This window comes from Pinus tabuliformis, chromosome 2_2, assembly GCF_031772625.1.
Source record: "Pinus tabuliformis cultivar Carrire ecotype Pingquan chromosome 2_2, CPIR1, whole genome shotgun sequence".
NCBI classification, from domain to species: domain Eukaryota; kingdom Viridiplantae; phylum Streptophyta; class Pinopsida; order Pinales; family Pinaceae; genus Pinus; species Pinus tabuliformis.
In genome coordinates, this window is record NC_142300.1 from 15,200,704 (window position 1) to 15,214,200 (window position 13,497).

The window sequence follows — 13,497 nt, forward strand, 5'->3', positions numbered from 1 at the left end:
TTGTGCACAGTATCAAATTAAACAGACATGCATGTAGATAGCCAAATTGAATTCTGCGATAGAATTTCATCCAAAAAACTCAAATTCAGAGAAATGACAACGATAATGCTTCCCTGCTCAGAGGAATAATTATCTCCGGATACCATGAACTGGTTTTGATGTGACTCTCTTCAACTGCCAGACTGCCTTACTGCATTTTTTATTCTGGTTTGCACGATACAACAGAAAGTATATTCAATTTCTGAGGCAGGCATTCACAAATCTTCACCTCAGTTATGTTATAGATATGCACATGGAAAACACAGCTCAAATTGTTTCATGGTTGAAGAGGCTCCTCCTGATATCCCTTCACTTCTGGAGTTGAAGCGCATATACTATGAACTGATGATTAGGTATTACTCTCACAATAATGATTATCTGGAAATCTGCCGTAGCTACAAGGCAATTTATGATATACCTTCGGTGAAGGAAGACCCAACACAATGGATTCCTGTGCTGAGAAAAATCTGTTGGTACCTAGTACTGTCACCACATGACCCTATGCAGTCGAGCCTTCTAAATGCCACCTTGGAAGATAAAAAGCTATTAGAGATTCCTAAATTTCGTGCATTGTTGAAGCACTTTGTTACTATGGAAGTGATACAATGGGTTCCATTTTGGGAGATATACCAAGCTGAATTCGGGCAGGAAAGAACAATGCCTGGAGGATTTTTAGGTGATAAAGCTGCTGAGGACTTAAAGCAGCGTGTTATTGAGCATAATATTTTAGTAGTTTCGAAATATTATTCAAGAATTAGTTTGGCACGGCTTGCAGAACTACTATGCCTCAGTGTTCTCTTAAATGAATTTTCAGCGTACCATTATTCAATGTACATACAAACTTCAAAGGTGAAAAGTCACACAGCTTCACGCTCGGCACAACGTTCTGCAGATTCAACTCCACATTGACACCAACTCCACACGGCGGCGGGAAGCTTCAAAGGGCCACTTTATGGCGGCACAATGCGGCTCGCAACATCAACTACTAACTCCTTCGATTCACAAAGAAAAACGCACACCAAACACAGTTTTGGCTTCAACACAGATCGATCTTCAACACGGCCCACGGTCTTCAAAATAGTTCAAGAACCAAAGCAAACATCATCGTTCAATATAGTGCAACATACATACCATAGAATACCAAACGGTCTTCACAGAGCATACACCTCCCAGTACCACAATCCGGCGGAATTGCTTATGTGTTTGATAGCGTGCCACTTTCAATGGTTCATTGATTGCTGCAGAGGAGGAGCCGTGACTCGGTCAAACTCACAACCCACTATTGCAACTCGCTTGTTTTGTTTCGCTTGAGATCCCATTTCTGGTATGAAAAAATGGCCTTAGAAGATAGATACATTCAATATTCACCAAAATATTACGATGATACATACGAATACAGGCACGTTATTCTTCCTGAACATATTGCTCGAAACCATCCGAACACCAAACTTCTCGATGAGGATGAATGGAGAGCAATAGGAATTTGTCAATCTGTTGGTTGGGTGCACTATGCAATTCATATCCCAGAACCTCAGGTCATGCTGTTCCGAAGGCCACGCCAAGACAGGAACCCTTCAGTGAAGCAACAGAAACAGTAACGCCAAGACAGGAACCCAACTTGCAGCAGAACAATCCCAATAACCTCAAAATGTCTTCAACGTATCTAGCATATCAATGCCCAAAATCATTCAACGCAGACACCCAACTTGGAGCAGATCAATCCCAGCAAAATTCCCTCAAGACGTATTCGAAGTCTTTATTCTTTAAGAATACACTCAAAACCGCAGATTTGGGGTTCACGGATTCTTTGAGAACACACTCAAAACCGCAGATTTGGACTAGTACGTTGTTGAATCAATCCCAGAGCAATAATCAACATTCATCATAATCAGGCATTTCAATTTAGCACTGGCGCTACTGCTATCAGTTACATTACCAGGCGTTTCAATTCAGCACTGGCGCTACTGCTATCAGCGCAACTCCTCCAACTGAGCCAGCGATTATACTGGTAGTCTTCAGAAAAAGAGTCTTCAGGCAGCGTGCGTTTCACTCAGCAGTGTTTCAGGCAGCGTTACCGTTTCATCTCTGACATCATTTGGTATGCAACTTCAGAAGAGCAGGGCGCAGGTACAACGCAGGGATGGCAGAATTAATGGAGCGTTACAGAAGACTAGGCCAGCTCTAGTTAGCACTATTCAAGGCAACTCAGACCAGTTGCTCAGGGAAAACATGCCACTCATCATGGCTCTGATACCATGTTAAACTCACATGGACAGCAAGACAGATGTGAAAGATAAATCAGTGAGTACATTTTTTATTAACATAAGATACACATTTATAGTACAATACGTGACTCTTGGGATTCAGATCCCAAGGTCTCTTGGACTGCTTTTGTCCATTCGAATTCCACACTAACCCTTTAGGATTAGGTGTCCAACAAATTAGAAAGTCGATAGTTTGAATTTTAGATAATCTACATATTTATACATCCTTAATTAATTTTTCAATCCACATGAAATAATTGTTTCTAAAAAACAACATTTTTTAACAATGGACATAAAAATAACCATTTTTAACATAAATATAACAAAAAAACTAAACGTTTTGATAATTTTTTGCTAGAATTAACATGTCAAAATCACAATTTTTATACAAAAATATTAACTAAAAATGGTCAAATAATAGTTTTTTTTATGAATTTCATGTCAAAAAAATAATAATAACAACTTTTTTTTCAAAAAATAATAATTAACTTAAAAATCAATGCGAAAATCACAAATTATAGATATTGAACACATAACAACTTTAATTCATTGATTATTCTTTTCATGAAATGTCAGAGTCAAAACATTGCAAAGCTCTATTTCCAGGTATAACTTAAATTTAATCAACAATGTCACGTAATCCAAACTCTTCGTCATCTAGAGTTTCATCATTGTCATCTTCCACAATATTTTCTAAAAGATATATATAGACACACAGAAAATGTATTTTTTCATTGTTTAAATTACATTTTTTAATGTATAAATGGATTTTAATTTTTTGAAAATTTCATGTCTCTATAATTTAATTGGGTACTTAAGTTGTGCACAATACAATTCTTCAATTGCTTTATATATTGTATACATAGTTTTTTAATCATATATAATATATACATAGTTGAAATTTAAATATTTAGTTAATACATACATTGGAATATTTTATTTATGGACTACATTGCTGAGCACATGGTTGACTATGGATGAAATTAGACATCTCCTAAGGGTTGTAGAATTAGCCACATCTCCCTTATACTGGGTTGTAAAATAAACTTATCAACTCAATGAACAATATAAACATTATATAAAGTAATCGAAAAAAAATATTTTTTATAATTAAAACATTTTAAGCAGTATCACTATTTTATGCTCAAATAAATTTCATTTTATACATTCAAAATTACAACATAAAAATTACAACTGCTTTCTCTTTTATATATATATAGATTGTAATCCCAAATATTTTATTGGCATTTTACAATGTAAAAAAAGTTTTCATGTTAAGAAATTGCGTCCTTCCGGGCTCTTGCTAGACGTCTAATTAAAATGCGTTTATACTGATATAAAATAGAAAAAAACTCAGAAAAAAGTTCGTATTTCTTAGCTCTTGCAAAATCTCTGATTAAAATGGATTAATAGTGATATATAATTAAACAAAACGTCATGAAAAGTTATAAAAAAATACTTTGATGATGATCCTGGAAACGGATCATATCACTTTTACCAACTGGTTTTTAATAAAAAAATTGTTATCATCCATTAGAAAAAATTAATACTGCCAAACAATATAAGAGTTGATTATTCAACAACAAAAGCTAACATTTTACATGTGGAATAAATAAAAAATATTATGCACAGCTATTTCAAAATGGTATTACAATAATGCAATGTGGTGAAATAAATTTAAGAACTATTTCAAAAGTATTTGTTTGATAAAATACATTAGAATCATCAAAATATAGGCGCGTTTTGTTGATACGTGTTTGTTTGGGTGTCAACTACATGAAAGGCGAGATCTCAATGGCGACAAGCTTTTCAGAAAGCTCTCCATTAATTAAGGTGCAAGTTATTTAAATCTAAATCTAGAGACTTAGATTCCTTAATTCTTTTCTCTTTCGTCTCGAAGATTAATAGCAATGCTGGAAAAATTAGTCCCGCCAATCTGCCAGGTTAGTAATAATATCGTTTTTTAAAAAGTGCAGCAGAGATCTGCTTGTGGTTTCCTCCTTCGTCAGGAAGATAAATAGCAATGCTGGAAAAATAAGTCACACCCATCTGCCAAGTTAGCAATAATATCTTTTTCTATGAAGTGTAGCAGAGATTGTGGTTACATATGAGTTCTTAAACTTGGCAATAATATCTTTTTCTATGAAGTGTAGCAGAGATTGTGGTTACATATGAGTTCTTAGTTCGGTTAATAATAAAGAATCATATTTTGATCTTGCAGAACAAGAATGAATTGTTTATAAACAAGTCAAATTGAGACTCAAAAGTCAAATAGTGGGAGAGAAACTTATAAACTCGAATCCTAAACCATAAGTTGAATAACCATTCTTAGAAAGAAAAACAATTGTAAAAAAAATAAGTCAAATGGTGGAAGAGATACTTATAAACTCGAAACCTAAAAGGGTTAATAAACAATGAGTTGACAAACCGTAGTTAGAAAGAAAAACAATTGTAAACGAAACAATTCATAATAGAGAAATTGATCAATTAAATGCAAATTCACATAAGTTTTTTTAAGTAATAGAAAAATCCATACAACAGATAATTAAATGCAAATTCACATAAGATTTTTTAAGTAATAGAAAAATCCATACAACAGATACTAATAGATGGTCGAAGGCCATACTTATTAGTTATCCAACCAAAGGAAAAACTTGTAAACCCTAGTATAATTATTTCAAGGCTTCGAAAATTATATAAGTGAAAACTAAATTACAATAGAACTGAAAGAGTCCATATACCATTCACTTAAAGAAACTAAGGATGCAAACCAGCCACCCCTCCGCAGCGCCACCCCCGGGCGAGCACGTGGTCAACATCTACCATTCATAGGTTGAAGTTGTTACTGTCGGCGAGCCCTTATAAACTATAAATGTTGGATTTAGAGACGTCTAATTACAATAATTAAGTTGGACATACGTGCATTATGATTATGATACCAAATACTGTCAGCAAGATTACATTTATGTAATGATTAAAATATGCCAAATAATGTGATTAATTAAGTCATGGCATTATACGTATTTAAATAAGGATTTGGATACAAATACATATAGAATAATGTTAAACAATTATAATTGTTAATGGACCGATTATAGTTGATTAAAATAATAGCAGTAATAAATTTGAGCTGAATAAGGAAATCAGAATCTATTCTGATTGATTTCAGTTTTTCTGGAAAGTTCCCGATTTCAAAATCTGATGAAATCCGAAATTTCAGATTTCTTGACAGACTTGTTTCAGCTAAATTTCGGCTGCCCTAGGATTGGGGTTTTGCACTGCTATAAAGGGGCTGAGTCTCCAAGGCTTGCAATCAACTCAGAAAAATTGTCTGCTCCATTGAAGACTAGATACTCTGTCATTTAGGATAGCCAGAGAAAAGGATTGCAAGTTCTTGGAAGGATTCAAGAGCCAATAACTCAAGTCAAGACCAGGAGCCTTTGAAGATGGAAAGTAAGTTCCGCTGTGCATTAATTTTAATTTCTTACAAAGGAGTAGATCTTGGTTAGGGTTTAAAGTAATTAGGAAAACCCACAAAGTAAAACCATCAATTGGTATCGGAGCACCCTTATGTAAGAACTGTCTCTCCCGTCATATTTTTCGATCCTTAAAATTTCTGTTTTTTCCTCAATTCGAGATCTGACCCGGTCTGATGGACCTAAGGGCGAGGTAGTCTCTATTGTTTTTTTTTTTTGGAGAAAGTTTGTACTACTCGGCTTTGAGGCTGAGCATGCCGATGATCCGAATTCACAATCGGTTGATCGTCAGGTTTAAATTTCTCTATTTTTTTAGTTAATGAACATAAAGTACTGTAATAAGTAATTATATGGCGCTGTAATTGTGAGATCTTCCATTAACCTGAATATACAAGAAGTTATAGTCATCGTTAAAAAATCGGCATAAGTTGTTATCTATTTTTCAATCCACTGGAATAGTCTGATAGTTTGACTACGCATTTTTCAATTACTGAAAACAAAACGTTGTAATCACCAAGTTTATTGGGCTATGGTCCGGATTTAGTATTACTTCAACTTTCATTGTAATGCATTGTGTAATAACAAAGTTCAGTTAATAAAATACAGTTGTTCGATGCACAGTAAATGAGGCCGGTCTGCTTACGATATTTAATTGCGATGTGAAATTTATTTTCTCGTTTTAATATCCTGTAAATCTTTTTAATGGGAGAATGAGAAACAAATTTTAGTTATAAGGGCGAAAATATGGTAGAGTAATTGTAAGTAATTGTAAGTGATTGTAATTTAGGTTATAATAATTATAATTACTATAATTACTATAATTACTATATATATTATGCTATATTTAGGCTAATTATTAGGATTTAGATATTATTTAAAATTGGTATTAACACCAATTAAAGGGTATAATACTGAATTCTAAATTGATCACAATAATGCTAATTATGGCATAAAAATTTGTATTAACGTTAATTACTGATATAATACTAAATTCGGATTTTATCACAATGATGCTAATCGTGGCAACCATAAAATTATTTAGTATTCTCTAAATAAATTATTTAGTATTCTCTAAATAAATTATTGAAGCATTTCTAAAAGGTAATCATTGTAGAAACTGCTAAAGTTTTACTAAAACCTAATAATTATTTTGATGAATATAGTTGACATATTAAATTTAAAAGTGTTATAAGATACTGTATTCTATATAGGACGAGTAGATTCTATAGGTACGTCCTAGATTAGGTTTTAGACATAATTTTGGAATCTAACTAAAGACGTTTAGTATACATGTGTTGTTTTCGCATGAGTCAAGCATTGATGTTCGCAAACGAACCGCTCTCTGTAAGACGATTGCAAGGATGACTCATGACAAGTTGAAATAACGTGCTGGCAATGGACGTGGGTGTTAGCTTTCCCAAAGGAGGGTTGGCGCCTGCTAAGTTGTTTGGTGCACAAGGGTAGTGTATAAAAATAAGATGCAACACACATGGACTAGCGATGTCTAGAAAAGCATCGGGAGCTTGGAACATAAGCGATCCGTATGTGATCCTCCTCCCCCCCGTTGACTGGCCTGGTCGTTAGTTCATGGATATGTTGGTCTGACCCAAAGGTAGATTGACATGTTTGTACTTTATTCACTACACCAAAGTGCCTGAAGGTAATGATTGCACCCAAAGGTGTTTCATTACTGAATGGTGTTTTGGCTAAAGTTTTAATGGAGCAAATAGTTTTACACATGCCTTTAGATAGATTTTAGAATTATGATTAAGGATCAAATCGTGACGCATCGTATCTAAATTATTTCCTTGTTCTTGAATTTTTCAGATCCAAACATAATGTCAAGTCTAAGTCAGATTAAGCCCCTCATAGGGAACAATTTCAAACAGTGGGAGGAAAAGCTGAAATTAGTCTTAGGGATCATGCAATTGGACACAGCACTGAGATTTGATCGCCCCAAGCCTAATAAAGAGAGTGAGGTAACTCCTCAAGAGAAGGCTGATATTGCTAGATGGGAGCATTCAGATCGCATGTGCATAATGGTGATGAAGCAAATGATCCATGAGACTTTTCGAGGCATCATACCTGATACAGAGACAGGCGCTATTGAATATTATAAGGCCCTTGAAGAAAAATTCGCAAAGAGTAAAAAGACTGATGTTAGTACACTCTTTGTGAAGTTGGCAACAATAAAATACAAGGGAAAAGAAGGGGTTAGAGAGCATGTTATTGAGATGACAAAACTGCAACGTGCCTTGAAAGGGCATAATTATGACATCTCTGATGAGGTTCTCATTGAGTTCATTTTTCTGTCTCTCCCATCTAACTTTAGTCAATTCAAGATGACTTATAATTGTCAAAAAGAGACGTGGACACTACCTGAGTTTGAGGCTCAGTTGGTGCAGGAGGAAGAGAGACAGAAAATGACTAAGGGAGAAAGTGCTCATGTAGTAACATCTAATCCTAAGGGTAAAGGCAAGAAGCGCAAGTTTACTGCCAAGGAAAAGGGACCTACCAAGGTAGCTGCAAACAATGCCGCGCAGAAAAGCAAGAAGGAAGATACTTCTGCGAAAGCAGAAGAAAAGAACTGTTTTTTCTGCAAAGCGCCAGGACATACAAAGAAATTCTGCACCAACTATCATGCATGGTTGGCAAAGAAAGGTATGTCTCTTGCTTTAGTTTGTTCTGAAGTTAATTTAAGTTCTGTATCTAGATATACTTGGTGGATAGATTCAGGTGCAACGACTAACATCAGTATGTCGATGCAGGGTTGCCTAAGCCATCGCAAGCCAAGTGAGGCAGAGCGCTACGTTTACGTAGGAAATGGCAACAAAGTAGAAGTGGAAAGCATAGGAAAATTTAGATTATTATGTAAGACATGATTTTATTTAAGTTTTGATGCTTTAGTGGTTCCATCTTTCAGAAGGAACCTAATTTCTGTATCTTATTTGGACAAAAATGGTTATGTATGTTCATTTGGTAATGGAAATTTCAGTTTGTGTCAAGATTCTAAGCTTCTTGCTTCTGGTATCCTGTCTTCTTATGATAATCTTTATTTTCTAAATATAGACACTTCACATTCAGAGGCACTGCATATAGATAATAGAAAACGTAAATTAACTTGCGAGAAATCTGCAACATTATGGCACAAGCGATTAGGACATATCTCTATGAAAAGGATAGAACGTCTTGTGTCTAATGATATTCTCCAACCTTTAGATTTTACAAACTTAAGTGATTGTGTAAATTGTATAAAGGGAAAACAAACTAATAAACGTAAGTATGATGCAAAAAGGTGTAATGATGTCTTAGAATTGATTCATACGGATATCTGTGGTCCTTTTCCAAAGGCTACAAGAAATGGTGACCGTTACTTTATCACATTCATAGATGATTATTCAAGATATGGTCATATTTACTTAATAAAAGAAAAGGCGGAAGCATTAGACGTGTTCATAAAGTTCAAAACGGAAGTTGAGTTACAACTTAACAAACGTATAAAGTCCATTCGTTCTGATCGTGGTGGTGAATACTACGGTCGTTATGATGGATCAGGAGAACAGCGTCAAGGTCCCTTTGCAAAATACTTAGAGGAATGCGGAATTGTGCCTCAGTATACGTTGCCAGGTTCGCCTGCAATGAATGGTGTTGCTGAGCGACGAAATCGCACCCTTAAAGACATGGTGAGAAGTATGATTGCTCGTACAACTCTACCTGAGAATTTGTGGGGAGAAGCCTTAAAGACTGCAGCATACATACTTAATAGAGTGCCTACTAAAGCAGCTAACAAGACCCCTTACGAGTTATGGGTTGGGCGCAAGCCTAGCTTGAATCATTTGAGAGTTTGGGGATGTCCATGTGAAGCTAGGCCTTATAAGCCAAGCAAAAAGAAACTGGATGAAAGAACCGTTAGTTGTTACTTTATAGGCTATTCTGAACGATCTAGGGGGTTCAAATTCTATAATCCAACAGAACATACAGTTTTCGAGTCAGGAAGTGCAAAATTTTTTGAGGATAATGAGTTTGTGGGGGGAGATATGACAAAAGATAGTATTTTTGAAGAAGAAGAGACGAATGCGAATGAGACTATGGACCAAAGTCCTAGTTTTGTTCAAATTCCGATTGCATTTAGAAATACATCTTTTGACAATGTGCAAACTTCATCATCCCAAACAACTCAATTAGAAACTCAACATGGAATAGAGAACACAAATGGACCTGAACCCAACCCAAACCCTCACATTGACATGACAAATGTTGATGGCCTAGGGCCTGTGGGAGATTTAGAAGTTGGTAATGATGTTATTCCTCCTGTTGAAGATCAAGTTGTAAATGAACCTCAAGAAAATCTAGAGCCTGTGCCAATTAGGAGATCTACTAGAGAGAAAAGATCTACACAATCAAAGGATTATGCATATCTTCAAGAACATGAGTTTGACATTGGCATGTTTGAAAATGATCCTGTTAATATCAAACAAGCTGTGGAAAGCTCTAACTCTCAAATGTGGATTAATGCCATGAATGAAGAGATGAAATCTATGTATGACAATGACGTTTGGGATATCATTCTGTTGCCTAAAGACAAGAAACCCGTTGGTTGCAAATGGATATTTAAGACTAAGCGGGATTCTAAAGGCAATGTTGAAAAATACAAGGCACGTCTTGTTGCGAAAGGTTTCACACAGAAAGAAGGCATTGATTATAAAGAGACTTTCTCTCCAGTTTCATCGAAATACTCTTTAAGGATTATATTGGCGCTTGTAGCACATTATGATTTAGAACTTCATCAGATGGATGTAAAGACGGCGTTTCTCAATGGTGACATTGATGAAACGATCTATATGAAGCAGCCAGAAAACTTTGTATCAGGTGATGCAGGGTCTATGGTTTGCAGACTTAAGAAATCTATCTATGGGCTAAAACAAGCATCTCGACAATGGTATTATAAGTTTCACCAAGTTATTAGCTCATTTGGTTTTGAGTCTAACATAGTAGATGAATGTATATACCTTAAGTTCTGTGGGAGTAAATTTATTTTCTTGGTTTTATATGTAGATGACATATTGCTTGCCAGTAACGATAAGGACATGTTGCATCAAACTAAGAATTTTTTATTTAAGAACTTTGAAATGAAAGATCTTGGTGATGCATCATTTGTTCTAGGGATTGAAATACTTAGAGATAGATCTCAAGGTATTCTGAGGTTATCCCAGAGGAACTATATCGATAAGATTCTAACAAGATTTGGCATGCAAAACAGCAAACCAGGAGATACCCCTATATCAAAAGGAGATAAGTTTAGTCTGAAACAATGTCCCCAAACTGACTTAGATAAAAACCTCATGAAAGATATTCCCTATGCCTCAGCCGTGGGTAGCATCATGTATGCACAAGTATGAACGCGTCCGGATATTGCGTTCATTACCAGAATGCTAGGGAGATATTTGAGTAACCCAGGTATGGAACACTGGAAGGCAGCCAAGCGAGTGTTGAGATACCTAAAGAGAACAAGGGACTATATGCTCACGTATCGAAGATCGGAACAGCTCGAGGTCATTGGATATACCGATTCTGATTTTGGAGGATGTGTCGACAGCATGAAGTCAACATCAGGATACATCTTTATGATGGCAGGTGGTGCTGTGTCATGGAAGAGCGCTAAATAGTCATTGGTAGCCTCCTCCACTATGGCAGCTGAATTTGTTGCATGTTTTGAAGCATCTAATCATGGCGTATGGCTGAAGAACTTCGTCACAAGTCTGAAAATTGTGGATTCTATTCAGAAACCACTCAAATTATTATGTGACAACAATTCAGCAGTGTTATACGCAACCAACAACCGAAGTTCGTCAAAGTCGAAGTACATTGACATTAAGTTTTTGGTTGTAAAAGAGAGAGTGCAGAATAATGAATTATGTATAAAACACATAGGTACAGACTCCATGATTGCGGATCCTCTTACTAAAGGATTACCACCCAAGAAGTTTCACCAACATGTTGCTTGTATGGGTGTAATATCTGTTTAGGATAATTAGAAAATGTGGGAGTCTGAATATGTTTTAAGTTCTGTTTTTGATGTTCTATGTAATGCAATTGTAAACAATTTTGATGATATATACAAGTTGCATTCAGTTTCAGTTTCATTATTTCTTTCTTTAAAGTTTAAATTTTTGGCCTCATACAGTAAAGTAAAGGTGACTCAATTAGAAATAGGCACGTCTAATCACACTTGCGTGTAATTTCTAAACTATATGTCCAAATCAGATTCATGTCATTCAGTTATGTTGGCAGCGTGATTTATGTCAGTTTAGTTGCGAATAAATGTGACAAATGCCGCTTAAGTCCTTTGTTAGCATAATTGATGGACGAAATTGTTTAAGAAATACGATAAGTAAAGACGGAAAAGTTGCATGCAATAAAGTTAAGGATATATAATCAAAAGGTTGCACTTGTCCATGTGGGAGATTGTTGGATTTAGAGACGTCTAATTACAATAATTAAGTTGGACATACGTGCATTATGATTATGATACCAAATACAATCAGCAAGATTACATTTATGTAATGATTAAAATATGCCAAATAATGTGATTAATTAAGTCATGGCATTATACGTATTTAAATAAGAATTTGGATACAAATACATATAGAATAATGTTAAACAATTATAATTGTTAATGGACCGATTATAGTTGATTAAAATAATAGCAGTAATAAATTTGAGCTGAATAAGGAAATCAGAATCTATTCTGATTGATTTAGTTTTTCTGGAAAGTTCCCGATTTCAAAATCTGATGAAATCCGAAATTTCAGATTTCTTGACAGACTTGTTTCAGCTAAATTTCGGCTGCCCTAGGATTGGGGTTTTGCACTGCTATAAAGGGGCTGAGTCTCCAAGGCTTGCAATCAACTCAGAAAAATTGTCTGCTCCATTGAAGACTAGATACTCTGTCATTTAGGATAGCCAGAGAAAAGGATTGCAAGTTCTTGGAAGGATTCAAGAGCCAATAACTCAAGTCAAGACCAGGAGCCTTTGAAGATGGAAAGTAAGTTCCGCTGTGCATTAATTTTAATTTCTTACAAAGGAGTAGATCTTGGTTAGGGTTTAAAGTAATTAGGAAAACACACAAAGTAAAACCAACAATAAACGTGCGGAGGCAATATTTGTCCGGCAACAAATAAATCTTATGCTATTAGCGGTGGTATATGCACATTTTTTTGCATTTTATGTTATTGGTGGTTGTATACAGCCACAATCAAACGATAGAAATATACAGCCACCGGTCACTATAACCTACCCATCGCTGGAGAATAGAGTTGTTTCGATATAATTGTCGACATACTGTATGACTCAATAGCATAACAAATAAAGCTGGGCTCTACTGTCATGGTTCAATGATTACCACGTTTTAATTGTCGACATACTGTCCATTAATGACTCAATAGCATAACAAATAAAGCTGGTAACTACTGTCATGGTTCAATGATTATCACGTGATCATAATCAAAAGTTGAGACATTTTAGTTCAATGATTACCACGTGATCATAATCAAAGGTTGAGACATTTTATTGGAAACTTTTTTTTTATCACTATTCGTTTCTGTTGGGTTGTTGAATGCCAATCATTTAAGCATATAAAATCCAATCTTGATGGCCTGTAATTTCAAATTTTGACGATCTCAATTAACAAATTTTTCCTAAAAGCAGAAGTGGGTTTG

At 35.2% G+C, this 13,497-nt stretch overlaps 1 pseudogene; it reads left to right on the forward strand.

The window, feature by feature from the left end:
* Nucleotides 1-318: 318 nt before the first annotated feature.
* Nucleotides 319-948, forward strand: LOC149191308 (26S proteasome non-ATPase regulatory subunit 12 homolog A pseudogene; annotated as a pseudogene).
* The last annotated feature ends 12,549 nt before the right edge of the window (nt 949-13,497 follow it).